This window comes from Lactuca serriola, chromosome 8, assembly GCF_051521515.1.
Source record: "Lactuca serriola cultivar US96UC23 chromosome 8, Lser_US96UC23_V15, whole genome shotgun sequence".
NCBI classification, from domain to species: Eukaryota; Viridiplantae; Streptophyta; class Magnoliopsida; order Asterales; family Asteraceae; genus Lactuca; species Lactuca serriola.
In genome coordinates this window covers 101308584-101327873 of record NC_136415.1, presented here as the reverse complement: position 1 = coordinate 101327873, position 19290 = coordinate 101308584, and the positions used below count along the sequence as shown (strand labels likewise).

At 38.6% G+C, this 19290-nt stretch overlaps 1 non-coding gene across 1 annotated transcript; it reads right to left on the bottom strand.

Annotated features, from left to right (window-relative positions):
* Positions 1 to 17832: 17832 nt before the first annotated feature.
* LOC145071588 (small nucleolar RNA R71) lies at positions 17833 to 17940 on the bottom strand. Its single transcript, XR_013690593.1, has one exon. It is a non-coding gene; the product is annotated as a small nucleolar RNA R71 (small nucleolar RNA).
* Between the last annotated feature and the right edge of the window lie 1350 nt (positions 17941 to 19290).

The following is a 19290-nucleotide window of genomic DNA, read 5'->3' as shown; positions in this document are numbered from 1 at the left end:
GTCTTGAAGGCAGATTCACCAACCAACTTTGCTTTTCTATTGCGCCAAACCATTGCTGATTCAGCAGCAATAAGCATATAGGTGAGATCTATAAGGGTCACGTCGCAGTTCATCATATAGTACTCTCTTACGAACTCACTATATGATTTAGGAAGTGACTGAAGAACCCAATCAACAGCCATCTCTTCACAGACAACAGATCCCAACATTCTTAACCTATCAATGTGTGACTTCATCCCTAGGACGTGTGTACACACCGACTTTCCTTCTTTATGTTTACTTGCCAAAAGGGCTTGAGTGATCTTGAACTTTTCAAGCTTTTGAACTTGTGGGTTAGGGAGAATTATAGGAGGAGGAGGACGAAGTGAAGTATGATCTCTTGTTCCTCGATCGAATCGTGGAATATCATCTTCATGTGGAATGCTTGTTCCACGGGATTTGGGAAGCCCATAGTTGTCGAACTTTGACATCTACGAAATGGGAGAAAACAAATTCAAGTTAGTTGATTGATTGATTCCTTAGTAAATCACCCAAATGAGATACTAAGGCTAGGACCCAACACAATATTCTACAACTCGGGAGAGGGATGCCGTAACCCTAATTGCAGAATATTTGAAGGTAAGTGAATGACGATTCACTAATTTCCACCACGAAAAACGAAAAGAAATTTAAGTTTTAAATCTATGAAAACTCCTAGATCCTTTGAGATACATTGAAATTTCAATGACATGTTTAAATCTCAATATGCCCCTCTTGTTTGTGACTGGGATGCCGAGGATCACAAAGCGGGTGTGAATAACCATGCAAACTTACATGGTGCCCTCACATGTTACAGTCACCTATTCGATGTGCCGGTAAACCACACACGCTCCACCGAACTATAACAAACATTGAGTCACCCTTTGCTACCTTTGCTTAGAACCATTTAGTGTGCCGGTAAACCACACACGCTCCATTAACGTCTTCGCAAGGGTACAAAGTGTAATTTCATGGAATTGCATCAATTCACTTTTGCCTAAGTAACTAAGATTGGGAATTTTATGAAAACATTTAGTTACTTTTATACTTCATTATACTTATAATGGAAGGTTTCGTCATATCCTACCCGTTCGGCTAACGACCCTGCACTGGTCAAGAGTGCGGTGGGTAAGAGTGGATACCCATTCAATCGCCATTTTATAGACAATTTCCTTAAACACCCCTTATAGACTAGCTTCGTGAATGAGGCCTACTAACGGTAAGACTGACTTTTACTCATACATATATATAATGTTAGACTTTTAATGTTATATATAGTATAGGGTGTATTTTATACTTTCAAAATACTAGGTGGTCTAATTTAACAATTATACTTTTAATTCAATTAAATTGTAAACCTAAACTTTTATGGATTTATTAAATCTCTTTTAATTATACACCTTAATTAATTAATAAAACCATAAGGGTGTGATTTGAACTTTTTCAAAACAATACTAGAGTTTTAGAATTTAACATTCCTAATTAAACTTTTAATCAACTTTTAAATTCCAAAACTTGAGGGCAAGTTTTAAAACATTTCAACGCAATTGGGTTTAGAATTTAGATATACATCAAAATTAAACCATTTAATCAAAATTTAAATTCCAAAACTTGAGGGAAAGTTTTGAAACATTTCAAAACATTAGGGTTTTAACTATTTAAATTTCAAAACAACAAAACTTTTGGGTTCAAATTTAAACTATAAAACCTAAAGGGGAAAATATGAAACATTTCAAGGATCAAATAACAAATAATCTAAATCACATAATTATCCATATTTGATTTATTTAATGATTTCATGCAAAACAATTTATCAATTTAGTCAAAATAATTAAACAATTATCACATAAGGAAACAATTATCTTATTAATTGATAAATATCTTCAATTAGATCAAAAATATAGTCATATATATCATAAAATCGGATTTATATTGATCTAATATGATAAGGTAACTATCCATAAGCAAAAACAGCAAGAAATCACGAAGATATCCCTATCTGACGAGTTGACTCGTCGAGTCAAGCTTGGACTCGTCAAGTCTGCATGGACTCGGCGAGTTCAGTTATGGACTCGGCGAGTCCAGCCTCCAGAACATCAAAAATCGAATTTTTTGAACATGTAATGCATCAATACAATTGAAACCAGTCTAGGCTCTGATACCATTGATGGGTTTTGGTCATAAGACATCCTATGTGCTCATACAAACCCTAATGCTTGGATCTAGGTTTCTCTATTGTACATGCTTTGAATCCAAGACTATAAACCCTAATTCTAGCATATGGAAATCGATATTAACATATAATTAGGTTTATGATATTACCTTGATTGTTATGTAGCAATAACAATCCCAATTCCTCCTTGAATTGACTTTGGAAGGCTTAAAGTCACAAGTGTCACTCCTCTAATGGTTCACAAACACCATAAGCAAGAGGATGAAGAGGAGAAAGGATGGAGGCTGCCATAACCGTGTTCTAACCCTAGAAGAGTGCTTAGCCACGTTTTTGGTCCTTAAGGGATCTATATATAGTGAGGCAATTAGGGTTATCTAACAAGGAAACCCTAATTTGGATGCTGAAGCCCTAAGCAACCCATGGAGCCCTATCCATAAGGCCTTGGACGATTTCATATGGGCTTCCCCCCATAGAATTCGTCCACCTTATGATATAAGGCAACCCATGGCCCAAATTGCAATTATCTTATAATTAAAATTCCAGTCCCTTAAGTTTAAATTAATCTCTTTTAGTCACAAAACTAATTACCAATTAATTATTGACTAATATTAATTAAACAATATGATTTCTCCTTTAATATATTATTCCCATAATATATTAATAAATCATATTTAATCCTTTCTCTCCATAGTTCATCCTATCAAGTTGCTTTGATGAAGGCAACCCAAAAGGACCATGCACCATAGGGTCAAGTACATACCAAAATAGTTATGGACTTAGACACTAATCCAACAATAACGTCTTATCATGCTAGCACATAAATCATAATAGATAATAGCAAACCTAGATAATTATCACAAAGACATTCATCTATCAAGGAACTCCTGATGATAGGCCGACATTGTGGCCTTAGACCCATTTCTACTGGAAGGTAACTCACCTCGATGTAGTGTTTTATCTGCATAGTCCTCGGCACGAAAATCAACTCGTATCTACTCCTTAATTGCTACACAACGACCTTTCTTGATTACTATTACATACTCATAACCCTTACAAGGGTCAACCCAAATCCAAGTCAAAGTCAAAGTCAAACCCTGGTTAAAGTCAACTTCTGATTGACTCGACTCGCCGAGTTGGTCCACCAACTCGCCGAGTCCCCTCGTCCCCTTACTTCCATAATCTCGTCCTTACTCGTCGAGTCTAGCAAGAGCTCAATGAGTTCACCTTCAACAACACCTTTTGACTCACCGAGTTCATTCTTGAACTCGCCGAGTTCATCTTCATATGAATGAACGAGTCTAGCCTCTGACTCATCGAGCTCTCCATGAAATCGTTGAGTCCTTCTTCATGAGGTTGGGCCATTCCCTTGGACTCACCGAGTTTTCTCATGCACTCGCCAAGTCCTATGATTTCCAGGTCCAAAACAAACCCCTAGCAGGCTGAGTGTTCCTTCCACTCAACCAAAACCATTTCCAGAAGACGATTTGGGGGGAAAAGCGTCCCGACTCGCCAAGTCACCCAAGTGACTCGCCGAGTACCTCTTTGTCCAAAACTATACAGTCGATTATAATGGGTCTTAACGCATCAAAACTATAGATATGGCCTCCTAGGGTCCCTTTTTCACGTAAAGCTACAAAGTTGATGTCCATGCATGGGGCTTTTGGCTCAAAAATCCCTAAGAAGGGGTTTATATGAAGCATGGGTCTCCCATGGCCATAAAGTTGACCCCTTTATGCCATGGGAACCCTCAATTGTTCCAAATATGAAGTCCTTATCCCAAAATCGAGGTTGCATCCAAGAATGGCTCCAAAATGGCATCCAAGAACCCTAAGTTACTCCAAAAAGAGTATCTAATGAAAGGAGAAGCAAGGTCTGGACTTTTTACCTCCAACAAATAGGAAATGAATCAAAATCTATGGATCTCATTGCTACTTCTAAAATCCCAAGCTCCTTCTTCTTTTCCTCCTCAACCTTCTAACTTGCACAAAATGGCACAAAGAGCTCAAAATTACTCAAAAATGGCTAGGGTTTCATGGGGATGGTCTGAGGGTGTTGGAGGCTGCAAAGGGAACCACTTAAGGTTTTAAATAGTGTGCAAACCCTAAATATTAGGGTTTTGTCCTGACAACTCCTACCCGTCGAGTCGGTCTCCCGACTCATCGAGTAAGTCACTTAAAATCCGCGCATAATGTCGAGTCTACTCGACGAGTTGGGCCTTCAACTCGCCGAGTACCAGAGTAAAACACAATACTAATTGGAATTAAATACGTACCAGGAACCGGGTGTTACAAATCTCCCCCACTTCTTTTAGACTTTTTCCTCGAAGTCTGCTGCTGGATCCGGAAAAAGCTTTGGGGAGTGCTCAACTTGCCACCTTACTCACCTGGGCTACAACCTTGAAAGGTCCAATGTACCTACGGCCCAACTTGCCCTGCTTCCTGAACTGAATGACGCCTTTCCAAGGCGACACCTCCAGGAGTACCATATCCCCGACCTGGAACTCCAGGTCCGAACGATGCTTGTCAGCATAACTTTTCTGCCAAATCTGAGCAATCTGAAGCCTACTCTACACCTGCTGGATCCTCTCCGTCGTCTTGAGTACCACTTCGGTACTCCCCATGACCCTCTGGCCAACCTAACCCCAACATATCGGGGTCCTGCAGTTCCTCCCGTACAACATCTCGAAGGGAGGGCGGTCAATGCTCACATGGTAGCTGTTGTTATAGGAAATATCAGCCAAAGGAAGGTAAGTATCCCAACTACCTACAAAGTCTAAAACACATGCCCGCAGCATATCCTCCAGAGTCTGGATGGTCCGCTCACTCTGACCGTCTGTCTGCCGGTGAAAAGCAATGCTGAAGTGCAGACGAGTACCCAAATCATTGTGAAACTTCTTTTAGAATCTGGAAGTAAAATGTATGTCTCGGTCCGAAACTGGCACTCTATGCTGAGCCACTACCTCTTGTATATAGATATCGGCCAACTTCTCGACCGAGATGCTCTCCTGGATCAATATGAAATGGGCACTCTTGGTTAACCGATCCAAGATGACCCAGATTGAATCCACTCCCCATGTAGTCATGGGAAGCTTTGTGATGAAGTCCATAGTGATATCTTCCCATTTCTACAACGGATTATCCAATGGTTGGGTCTTGCCATAAGGCCTCTGGTACTTGGCCTTAACCTTCCTGCAGGTCAGTCATATCTCAATGAACCAAGCTACATCCCTCTTCATGCAGGGCCACAAATAATCAAGATGAAGATTCTTATACATCTTCGTCGCCCCGGGATGAATAGAAAACCTAGATTTGTGCGCCTCCTCCATCAATACCTGGTGCACACCTCCATGATATGGGACCCACACTCTACGATGTAGCGTCAACAATCCACGAATATCTTAGTCGAAGGAGGAAACCTATCCCACAATGCGCTCAATCTTACGATGTTCCTCCTTCATAGCTTCCTGATGGGCCTCTCGAATCTGCTCCAACAACGGAGTCATTACCGTCATCCTCAAGAAAATATCTCTGATCGGCGCTGCCTTGCGGCTAATTCATTGGCCAGGACGTTAGCCTTCCCCGGGTGGTAGACGATCTCACAATCGTAATCCTTCACCACATCAAGCCACCGACGCTTCCTCAAGTTCAGATTCGACTGATCCATAAGGTACCTCAAACTCTTATGGTCCGTGTAGATGGTACAATGGACCCCATAGAGGTAATGACGTCAGATCTTGAGGGCGAAAACAACTGCCCCTAACTCCAAGTCATGCGTCGGATAGTTCGCCTCATGAGGCTTCAGCTGGCTTGAAGCATAGGCGATAACACGCCCCATCTACATCAATTTCGCGCCCAAACCTGAGATGGACGCATCACAATACACAACAAAATCCTCCATGCCCTCTAGAAGGGCTAAGATTGGTGCCTCGCACAATCTTTGACTCAGCATCTTGAATGCGGCCTGCTACTCAGGCCCCGAGCAAAATACAATGGCTTTCTTCGTGAGTCGGGTCAAGGGTACAACTATTTTGGAGAAATCCTAGATGAATCTCCGATAGTAGCCGACTAATCCTAGGAAACTCTGAATCTCCGATGGAGACTTTGGAACCTCCCATCTCATCACGACCTCCACCTTGGCCAGGTCAACCAAAATCCTGTTCTGGTTGACAAGGTGCCCAAGAAACTGCATCTCGTGCAACCAAAACTCACACTTAGAGAACTTGGCATACAAGGTCTCCATCCTCAGGGTATCCAACACCTCTCGCAAGTGCTCCTCATGCTGCTCCTACGTCTTGGAATAAACCAAGATATTGTCAATGAAAACTATCACAGACCGATCCAACATCGGTCTGCACATGCGGTTCATGAGGTCCATGAACGCGTCGGGAGCATTGGTGAGCCCAAAAGGCATCACCACAAACTCATAATGACCATATCGCATCTGAAACACAGTCTTCTGCACATCCTCCTCTCGGACTCTCATCTAATGGTAACCCAAATACAGATCGATCTTGGAGAACCAAAATGCTCCCTAAAGCTGATCAAGTAAGTCATCAATCCTCCGAAGTAGGTAACAATTCTTAACCGTTACCTTATTCAGCTCCCAGTAGTCTATACACATCCGATGCGACCTGTCCTTCTTTTTCACGAATAGTATTGGGGCTGCCCAGGGCGAATTGTTCAGTCTGATGAATCCCTTGTCTAACAGTTCCTGTAGTTGTCTAGACAACTCCTGCATCTCAAGAGGAGCCAACCGATACGGTGCCTTGGCTATCGGAGCCGTACTAGGGACCAAGTCGATCTTGAACTTCACCTGCCTCTCTGGAGGTATCCCAGGCAGCTCCTCTAGGAATACAACCGCGTACTCTCGTACCACTGGCACATAACTCACCGTCTCCTGAACTTCATCTCGGGTATCCAAAACATAGGCGACATACCCTACGCAACCCTACTGAAGGTAGCGCCTAGCCCTCGCTGCTGAACATAATGTTGGTCCATGTTGTGGCCTCTTGCCCTGGATCACCAACTCTCCCTCACCTCGGGTCCTGACTCTCACTAATTGTTGCGCAGTCTATCACTGCTCCATTGGGGCTCAGCCAATCCATGCCTATAATCACCTTGTTCCCCCGCAAGGGGATGAGAACCAAGTCTACCAAATAATGCTCCACGAACAACCTCAAAACACAATCCCTCAAAACCTCTGGTGCTTGCACTGATCGATCATCCGCAATCTCATCCTATAGGAGGCAATCCAACTTGCCCGAAGCCTCAGGGAACCTCTTGCTAAGCGCAAGAGAGACACATTATTGGGTAGCACCCGAATCAAAGAAGACCTGAATTGGGATACCGTTCACATGGAACGATCCAAAACAAATCATATAACATGGTACATCAATATCATAAGCAACATAAAATAAAATCCAGGGAGAAGAAATCATACCCATCACCACATCAGGTGCAGCATGTGCCTCCTCGGTTGTCAACTGGAAGGCTCGGCTCCTCGCCACTGAAGCCTCAGTCTTGCCCTGCCGGCCATCAGTGATACACAGGGTCACTGGAGCTGGTGCACCACTGACGCTGCTGCTGCTGTAAATCTCGGGCATTTGTCCTTTTAATGGCCTCGCTGGTTGCAGTGGAAACACAACAACTCTGATGTGTGAACAGTGGGCGCAGGGGCGGTGCAATCCCTACTGAAGTGCCCCGCCTTGCTGCACTTATAGCAACCCGATGACCCTAGTCTACATGCCCCCTCATGTGGCTTGCGACACTTCCCACAACAGCTCTTGCCCTGAAGGCCCTTCCACTTAGCGTCGAATCCCTTGGGTTTCTTCTCCGAAAGCCCAGTACCCTGCTCGGTCTCCACATTCCTCTTTCGTAGGTGCTCTATATATCGATCTCCTTCTCCTTTGCCCTGTCAATCGTGAACTCCAGGGTCGGGAACACTGAGTAACTGACATGCTCCCTGATATCAGCTCTCAACATATCATGGTAGCGTGTCTTTCACATTTCCTCATCTCCTGCATACTGAGGCACCAACAAGGCCCTCTCTCGAAACTTGGCGGTAATCTCCACCACCGTCTCCGTAGTCTGCCACATATCAAAGTCTAAACCATATTTTTGACTCAACAATCTCCCCCTTGGTTTATAGCTATCTTTTCTAAATGACCCAACAAACTCCCCCTTAAAAAGTAGCTGGCTTTTCTTGTCAGTCTTCAGTTGGAGCTTGGATTCAGCGTTAACCTTTAAATTCTTCACAGCTTGAAGATGAACTTGATGATTCTTCAATAAAGGACTTCATCTTGAGCAGTTGGGCTTTTCTTTGACTTTGAACGCACGTTGTGTGTAGAGGCTTCTGGAAAAGATTCTTTGAAAAATTAGCGCTTTCAGCTTGAGAATTTTTTGAGAGAAAAACATAGAGAACAAATCTTCTGGATCACTTTAATAGGTATATAGATAGTAGCAAATTGATTGAGGAGGTTTCAATGCAATCTGTCACATAATCTTCAAGTGCAACTTCACCTTGCTTCTGGGGTTGAAAGATTGAATGTTGAAAGAATAATCTTCATTTCTAGTTCCTTCGAATGAATGTTCTTTAATGATCACCGATGCGTCTTGAGAAGTAACCATAACTAAAAAGTCCCTATGGCTCACAGAAAGAATCATAATGACCCTTCTCACCACAGTTGTTCAAGGATAAATCCTTGGCTCAAAAAGAGACTTCTCGCAGTATCTGTGTGAACTCGGAGGAACGCACTGCGATTTGTTGAGTATCAAAGAACTACTCGTGGCTAGGTTTGATGTTAGCCCTTGTATATCCTTGATCATAGATCTCAATACAATTATCAAGTTAACGAGTTAACTTGGCCCTTGGCGAGACGTTCAGCGACACCATGTTGGGTGAATCACCCTGGTGTCGTGACATTTCTTAGGTAAAGAAAGCTGACAAGATCAATCTGACAATTTGTACTGTTTTAGTCTTTCAATTCCATAGATACGATAGTTCTTTTAGAAAGAAGCTGTTTGACTAGCATTTTGTACAGTGTCACACTAGGGATGAGCCAGTATCCGTCAATTCATGGGTGAAATCTAGAACATTGATATTGTTCACCGTCAATTCAGAATTAAATGGTTTTAGATTTTGGCTTTCATTTAGAGTCATGGTGACAACGACATCTAAGATCATAAACGCAAACTTTTTGGCAACTGTTAGCCGAGTTGTTTTATACTCGAACTTCAAGGGATACCGGTACGTGGAAATGATTTGATGGAGAAAATTTTAGATATAGGTGAAGAATGATTGGGTGTTTCACATTGGTCATGGTGAAAATGACTTTTGATCATTAACATTTGATGTGAAGACTCCCATTAAGACTGGTATATGTCTCAATATGAAAGAGCCTATCACACGTATATGAAACATCCGTCAATTCCATGTGAAAGTAGTGTGAAGTGTAATGACCGTCAATTCATTTTCACTTTCAGGTTTCTTCTTATTGTTCAAAATATTTCGATATAGTCTCCTTCAGTCTAATCTTCTCCTGAATTCACTTTTCAAGAAATGAAATTATTTGAGATAAACATAAAAAATAAAAGTAAACACTATTTTTTTGGATTTTTTATTTTTCTGAAAAAGAAATAAAAACATAAATGAAAATATTTTTTTATTTTTTTAATTATATAATTTTTTTTTGTTTTTTGTTTTTTTTTTTTAATTCTCCCTCTAAATTTGTACATATAAGAAAATATGAACAAATTTAACCAAAAACAAAAGTAAAATACAAAATATAAATTTTTTAAAATTTTTGATTTTTCTATTTTTTTTTTGGTATTTTGATTTCTCCCCTTTAAATTGAGCACGGGGAAGAAATAAAACAAATGCGCAAAATTAAAAGAAATTTGTCTTTGAAATGAATCATTTTAAGAAAAACTCAGGAGTATCGAAAGAATTCAAACCGAAAGTCGGCAATTGAAGACGCAAGCAACAACAAATTTAGCCTTAGCTGTGTTTCAATCTCAGAACAAATCTAGAAATTCTTCACATCATTAAGCACAAACCCCATTTGTGATCATCTCCTTTCTTCCTTTCCCGCAAAGGACACATACTCTCACTTAATTTTCTGAGTGTTGTACAGTTGAGAGATGTCCCCTATCATGTGCTTGAAACAACCACTATCAACAAACCGGAGTCTAATGATATTCCTCTATAGTCGCTCTAGCATAGTGCGTGATTAGTTGGTCTTTGGAACCCAATCCATTTTGAACTTGGGTCGACCTTTGTCATCCTTGCATGGTACTCTCTCCCATGATATATCCTGTTTATCACAAACAGAAGATGAAGAAATATTAGAGTCATTAGGTGATTTGGGAGAGTGAAACTTTGGAACCCATCTATAGTCGGTTTTAACACACTTCTTGTTTGAGCAGATGGGTGTCTCGACACTTGATTTTGAACTTGAAGCTGATCGCCGAGATGACTTTGACCTAACCAGTCTTGGTTTCACTGGAGCATCTCTTGGATTGGACATCTTGTCCATCATTCCCTTCTTGACTTTGGGATTTTGATTCTTGGCTTTTTGTGCATTCCAGTCAGCATTGTTTGAACATGGCCTCAAAGGGTTTCTTTCAAAGTATCTCCCTCTTGGCGCGTTCTGCCAGCCTTGTACGTAGTACGGAACGTATGCGCGATTTGGACAGTTTCGGGCAATGTGTTTAGGTTTTCAACATTGAAAACATGTCTTTTTCTTCACATAGGAATTGTTTCTTCATGCCCCTGGTGGCGTGCCCTTCCCTTGTCTCTTATTGTTCCCACAAGAACAGTTGCATCAGGCACTCTGATTTGCTTGTTTTGGTGGCCTGTATTTACCAACATCAGGTTGATTAGAAACAACATATTCAGTGTTTAAGGAGTCATTTGTTTGTTCAGTAGTGTTCTCCTTGCTCTCATCGTCTACTACTTTACCTGCACATGAAGTAAAAGCATCAGAAACATTCACCTTAATAACCTCAGTAGGCCCAGATGGTTCAGTCTTAACTGAAGCTAGTTTAGGGAGTGGGCCAAACTGAGTAGGTGTCTCTACCTTATTAGTCTCAAGGGGTGGGTTATAGTTGTCACTGAAAGGTGGTGGAACACTGTGATACCCTAACCCCTTAGATTGATTATATTTGAATGTTAATTGTTTTTCAATCATTGTTACAACTTTTTCAGTTGACACATCATATTTTTTAAATTGGAAATCAGCATTTTCAAAACAATTTTTGAATGTGTCAAGTTCTTCAGCTACAACAACAAGTTCTTTCTGAATATATCTATAATTGACACACTTGTTGCTATAGTCCTCCTGTAGTTTCTTAAAGTCCTTAGTCTTGGCCTCTAATTGTTCTTTCAAGGGTTTCTGGCCTTTCCTAAGTTGGTACCCCTCCCATTTAAGGTTCTTGTTCTCATTTTTTATTAATTCAATTTGCTCACGTAAAAATACAGTGTTAATGCAAGTTTGAGAACAAGAAGCTTCATTTACCGGAATGTTTGAGGAACTCATTGTTTTTGTAAAAAATTTCCCTTTGACTTAAAAACTCAAAAGTCAACCTTAAAAGTCAAATTTAAAAAATCAAACTTAAAAGTTAAACCGAAAAGCTAAATTTGAAAATTTGAAAGTTAAACGAGAAAGTAAAAGTTTAAAGTCAAAGGTCAAACTTGGAAGTGAAAGTGAAAAATGATAATAAAAAATTAAAAACCAAAATTTTTGGTATAAAATGAAATTTAAAAAGTTGAATTTTGGTAAAAAAGTGTTAAAAATGAGAAACTAAGGTTGAAGCAGCGAAGCTTTATGAATTAAATCGAGAAGGAAGATATCATCTAGCTTGCTAGATGAGTTGGAAGAGGTGCTGGTTAATGAGGCAAAGGACCCGGGTTTGATCCTTGCAACCCCTAGAATTTTTGAATATTGCTAGTCGTGAATGCGAGAACTACTTGTGCGAGGATGCTGGCCGAGAACTATCCGAAGCCGGAAACGTTGTTGGGCCGTGAACGAGGCGAGAACCGTGAACGTACGAAGACCGTGAACCCACCGAGGACCGTGAAAGCTTCTTCGGCCGGGAACCCTTCTTCGGCCGTGAAAGCTTCTTCGGCTGGCCATGAAACCTTCTTCGGTGACTGAGAACCCTCGCAGATGACGTGAAAAACAACGTTTTTCACCACTTTTTGCTCCAAAACTCTTTTTTATCAAAAACACAAAGAACAAACCCCCGCTATTTTTCCAAGAACTATTTGAAAAGGAAAAAAATCCTTCAAGAAAAAGGTCAAAAACGCTTCAGATCTGGCCAAAATGATTGATACAATCCAAGCTCTGATACCAATTGTAAGTCCCAAATCTGCTTAACGTATCAATCATATCCAATTGATGGTGCGGAATCCCAATGAATTAGATGATGTAAGATCAAAAAGAAGAAGAAGGAGAAGAATACGATGAATCTTGAATGATTTGATGATTAGAATGAAGTTCCTTACAAGATTCACACATACTCTATTCCTCTCTCTAGTTTCTCTCTCTAGGACACCTTGATTTTCACACACTTAGCACCCTTCCTAGCCATAAAGACTCTCTCGCGCACTCCTCACCCTTACATCTATTTATATGGAACATGGGCCGTGAATAGGTTCACGGCTATGAACCAATTCACGACCGTAAACACCCACTTGGGCTGTGAACACACAACTGCAAAGACATTACATGAACGAAAACCCAATTGCCTAGAAAAGCAAAGAATAAACCATACTTTTGACTCAACAAAGAGATCGATCGTGTCATCTTTTTCAATATTATCAGTAGAGGAAATATTAACATGATTTTTAAACTGATACGCTGATGCATCAACTCATTCTGACTTGAGGTTATCAGCAGTGTGAGGAGAATCAGCATTAAGGATCCCAATGCTTTTATGTGAAGTGTCAACATGAGATTCAATAGTATGAGCCATGAGACACTTAACTTCATCTTCGGAATACTTCTCCTTATCTAAAGCACACGATAGAATGGTCATCATTTCTTGAGCAGTTGAGCAGTTTTGGACCAAAGGATAGACAAAAAAGGAAGTGAGTTTCCAATAGCAATTTTGGCTTTTACATCGAGATTTAGCATCCTTTTCATTTCCTTCTTATAAAATGGAACATATTTCCCTTTGATCTTACTGCCAGATGCACCATTAATCGATGATTGATGCACAAAAACTATAGGACTTTTGTTAATGATGTCGAGCATATCGAAATCGATGAACTCTGGAACTTCCATGGACTTTGATTTCCAATCAGAGAAGTTGTATTGGTCAATTGGAGGAATCTTCTTTCTAACAGATGACTTAGGAATGAAAGAGGTCAACATGATTACTTGAGTGTATCACAATCCCAATCTAATACCAATTGAAGGTTTGTATTCGATCGGATACACTTCAAGTATGAATAAGAAAAGTAAAACTAATATTCTAAACAAATTAATAAACAGAAAGTCAATAACACGGGAGTTCTTAAAATTGCTCCTTTCACCAAGAAAGGTTTTGTCTTCACCAAGAAGATAATTTTTTATCAGAAAGACGATTGACACAAAGTCATGATCACACCATTAGGGTTTTGCCTAATGTTGTATATATACTAATCTATAAATGTATATTCCTTGATTAAAGGGATTGCGTCTAATCTATACTAATGATTAGATCCTTATCACCAAGATTACCGATCCAATATCTATTCTATATTTATCTATAATAACTGCCTAGTATATAAAAGATTACAATCGGATAACTATACTATAAGCTGATGCTGGTAACCTTGATACGCTGGCGCTGTTGACTTGTAGACGTTGATGTTGAAAGATCAACGTGTCATGTGATTGACTCATCATAAGGTATGACCTTCATAATCACTTTTAGTTTGATTTTGGAATTGACTCAGCCTCCATCATTCCAAGTCCTTATATTATTCGCATAAAAGCAATTTTGGGCAATGCCTTTGTGAAGATATCAACAAGTTGATCTGATGATTTAACAAAATGATTCTCTACATTCCTATCTTCCACACGATCGTTAATAAAATGATATTAGAGTGTGATATACTTTGTCTTTTAATGTTGCACTGGATTGTGACATATTCTTATAGCACTTTCGGAGTCACAATACAATGGGATCTTCTCCATGTTTATGGCATAGTCTCTTACTTGGCTTTGTATCAAATATATGTTTGTGAAGTAAAAGTAGTAGTAACTATGTACTCAAACTCATTAGTTGAAAGTGATAGATGCTTTTTTCTATATGATTTCCAACTAACAAGCTTTCCATCCAAGAATTGAGATCCTCCACTTGTGCTTTTACGATCCAAACCACATCCACCAAGATCAGCGTCGAAGTATGCTAGTATAAAGAAAACCATATTTGATGGATACCACAACCCTAGAGAAGTAGGTTTGCAAAGGTATCAGAAGATATTTTTCACAACCATCATGTGAGGTTCCCTTGGATTCCATTGATACCTAGCACAATAAGAAACATAAAACATGATATCAGATATACTAAATGTAAGATAAAGTAATGACCATATCATACTACGATACAAAGTGAATGTATGTGTTGGAGTAGGTGTCTAATCCAATACTAAATTGGTATATAGTTAAACGGTTAACAAAGTCCTTTTGGGGTGCCCTCAAACCTGGTAATTGGATAGAATGACTCTTAGAGAGAGAGAGAGAGAGAGAGAGAGAGAGAGAGACTGGTTTATTGATTTATTATATAATTAATAAATAGCAATAAATATATTTTGATATATTATGAGAATAATATATTAATTAGAAATGCTATTATTTAATTAAGAATAAATCCTAAATTTATTAGAATTAATTTTTGGATTAATTGGATTAATTAATAGTGCAAGGACCTAAGCTATAATCGTTTAGTAGTCGAACAAAAAGGTTCCATAACATTCCCCATAGAGGTGGACGGGTTGGTGGGTGATTCTAGGGCTTCTAGAATATCCCTTGAAGATAATTAGGAAACCAAATAATTACCTGATTTGAGATATTATTATTTTAATCAAGTAAGGGTTATCTAGGGTTTTCTTATCAGCTATAAATAGGATTCCTTGGCTTCATATTTTTAACCACTTTTTTTTCCAAGTTCATAGCCGAAATCTTCCCTCTCCTAATCTCTATTCAAATTTCCTTAGTTTCTAGAATTTGGGTGCTAACCATTAGAGGCATGAGATTTCTAGTACTTACTTTCAAGAGTAATTAAAGAAGGAATTCATTGATTATCCACAAGAATAATAAAAAGGGTATGTGGTCCCTAACTTTTTATGATTTTGGAAAAATAGCAAGGGTTTATAGAGTTATGTTTGTTCAATAGAATGTTACTTCAATAGTGTTATTGATGTGTGCATATTTAACTACATATTTAATGCATATTTATGATACTTTTAGCTACAATTATGCTTAATATGCCACAAACGATACTTAATATTTTTAAAATATGTTTTGCATCAACGAAGACTTGCTCGGGACAAAAAGGGAGCATATGAGGAGCTGGAACCAAGAAACGGCAACAAAAACAAAAGAAGAAGAAAAGTTGTCTGAAGACCATGTCGTGGTGGCATAAGCACGATGCAGAAAAAAGAATATTCACAACCCACATGCTAACTTGGCAGATACGGGATAAACCAGAAGACCACGTCGTGGTGGCGGTCAACCACGACATGGTGGTTAGATTATATCAATTATAAAAATTCGGACATTAGGTTATGCATTCGGATTTTAGAGGTTATATGCAATCAAAACCCCTTTTAAAACCAGAAGAAAGTCGAAATTCAAGTGGAGCTCAAGGATTGAAAAAGATTTAGAAGAATTCATCATAAATCTAGTTGGTTTGCTTATTATACTCATTTCTAGATAATTTTACTTAGATCTAGTGTGTTTTTTTGCTACAATGAGTGGTTGAAAACCTTTTACTTCTGTTTAGTGAAGATGAACTTGATCCATATGTGTTGAATTCAATTATTGGATGATGATATTTTATTTTACTTGTGTTTGATATTTATAAACCTTGGCATGTTTAGGTCTCGTTTATATTGCTTATAAATTATATTTTGTCGGTTTATTGATCATATTAATTGCATGAATCTATTTCCTAATTGTTTATGATAATTAGATAATTAGAGATAGGATTAATCACACCTTAATTTAAGCAATTAAAGCTAGTAATTTTAATTGTGTTATAGAGCATAGTTTATTCTTGGTTGCTTGTATTGATCATAGGAGAGTAACTTATATTATTCATAGTCCAACAGTGCTATTATCAATTAGGTGTTTAACTTGTGCATAATATTTGCTTTGTCATTCACGAATTGGTAGGCCTAGTTATTTGATCATAATAGCTTGATAATTGGTAATCAATATAATCTATCCTTTAGGAATCAACCATAGGAGAAAGTGAAATCGGATCTAGACATAAGTATTCTTTTAATTCTTGAAGATACTTTGTTTTGGTTGCTTACATACTTGTTAGGTGATATTAAGTTATTCTGATCTTGAAACATTAGTAAAAACCTAAAATCATAGTTGTTCCAAAGTTTAAATAGAAGTAGTTAATTATTTAATTAAATTTTGTTCCTTGGGATCGAAACCCAACTTACCTGAGTTATACTATAGTCTGACTAGGTACACTGCCTATATGTGCATAGTTAGTAACCGTTTGTTAGGTTATAAATTTAAAACTAGTAGCTACTTTTATGTATGTCAAAGTTTTTGGTGCCGTTGTCGGGTAGCGAATTATTTGGTTTAAAGTTAATTAATTGATTTTAGTTATTCAATCCTTTTTGTGGGGTAAATAGTGCAAAAAGTTACTTTGGTTGCATTATTTAATTTTGAGTTTTTCTCTAAGACGCAACCACGTCGTTGTTATCTTCGCCACGTCCTAGTCTCACTTTAGTTAATTATTAGCTTAGGGATTTTTATTCCTTTTATGCATTTTTGTTTTGTTTTGTTTTTTTTGTTTCCGTGATTTTTGACTAGAGAATCTAAAACTCTAATTGTTCCTCCACTAGAAGATCCAAAATCCGCTTTCCACAAGAAGAAGGAAAAAATGGGAGAATCGAGCAATACTTCCAATGTCGACAAATTCAAACTTTTTGAGAAAACTCTAAGTATGAAGGAAGTAGGATACGAACCAGAATCATCTTCCGTAGAGAGTTCATACGAGGAAGAGATAAAAATTGAGGTTTAAGATATGGTGGACATTACGAGAATGACGATGGGCGACTACAAGAAGAAGATATGTGAAGAACATGGACCAGGTCTAGTTCCACCCGAGATACCAGCCGCGATAAGTTTTGAGCTCAAGGGAAACATTTTATCCATGATCAAAGACATACCTTGCGCTGGGAAATAGTATGAAGATGCTTTCAAACACATTGATGAGGTCAAAGACATTGCAAACTACTTTATTTTTCCTAATGTGCCAAGAGAATTCCTGTTACTACGGATGATTCCGGTGACATTTACTAGTAAAGACAAGGTTTGGTTGAAGTCTCTAGCACCCAAATCCATAACTACATGTGTAATTATTTGTGATGCTTTCATAGATCAATTTAGTCCACCTTCGAAGATTTCAAAGCTTAAAAAGAAGATTGCTAACTTTCAACAAGAGGTTGGAGAGTCATTGTATGAAGCATGGGAAATGTATAAGGGATTTCTTAGAAGTTGGACCTCAACATGATCTAAATGTTCAACATCAAGTTTCCATATTCTATGATGGAGTCAATGTAACTACTAGAGAACTTCTTGACTCACAAGGGCCAATGATGAAGAAGGAGTCGACAACTATAAATGAATTGATTGACGAGTTTGCTAAGCACTCACGTGAGTACCATAACCCAAGAGATGATGTTATTAAAGGAAAAGAAGATGGAGGGAACGAGAATGTGGTAGTTGTTTTAGCGAAGTTATAAGACATGGATAAAATAATGACAAAGTTGGGTCAATCAATCCATGCGATAAGAGTTGGGTATGATAATTTTAGTGGTCCACGTTTGACTAAGGAATGTGACGTTGATGAAAATGGGAATAAGAAGGCACAATTGTTGTATTCAAGTGGAGACATATACAATGACAATTCGAGGAATCCTAAGAAGGAGTGGTTGCCATATGAAGAGTATAAGATGAAAAAGGATGAAAAGTATATACAAACCGATAGAGGCTTCTAACAAAAAGAGCAACCACCACCCCAAAAGAAGATGGATTTCGAGTTGATAGTTCATATATTAATTCCCCATTTCTCAAATCAATTGCAAAACTTCCAAAGTTTGCAAAAGATGTTATGACCAATAGAAATGAGTTGCAAAAGGCCTCGACAATAGCTTTTAATGATTTGTGCTCATCCGCGATTATAACAGGATTACCAATCAAGATAGGAGATCCATGCCAACTTAATTTTCCTTGTAAGTATAGCAACTCAACTTTTATTAATGCTTTAGCCGATTCGAGGGCGAGCATTAATCTCATGACATATTCTTTCTACCAAAAGATCGAGTTATCAAAGCTCTAAGACACAAGGATGACCATTCGAATGGCGGATCACTAGACCACATACCCATGATGAAACATTGAAGACTTATTAGTGAAAGTGTGAAAGTTTTTTTTTTCGGTCGACCTTATGGTTCTCAACAGGAAGGAGGATGAAGAACTTCCAATTATTTTAGGAAGACCATTTTTGAGTACCGCAAAAGCATTAGTTGACATCCATGACTCCAAGCTCGTACTTCATGTGGAAGATGATTAATTCTACTACATTTGAGATGAGTTCTAAAGTGAATCATGAAGAGCCAAGAAATGAAGTGTCAAAGATGGATGCTATTGAATAACTTAAGGTTTGGGAGGAGCCCCATGGTAAACAAGTCCAACATTCAAAACCATGAGCTTCAATTCCCATAGCATTTGAGGTGGTTGCATTTACTACACTTAAAATTATTGAGGAAAAAGAAGTTGATGAAGTGGAAAAGGACTTATATGAAGAAGTTGAAATAATTGATGAAAAAATGGGTGGAGAATTGAAGGAGCCAACTTTGGTCAA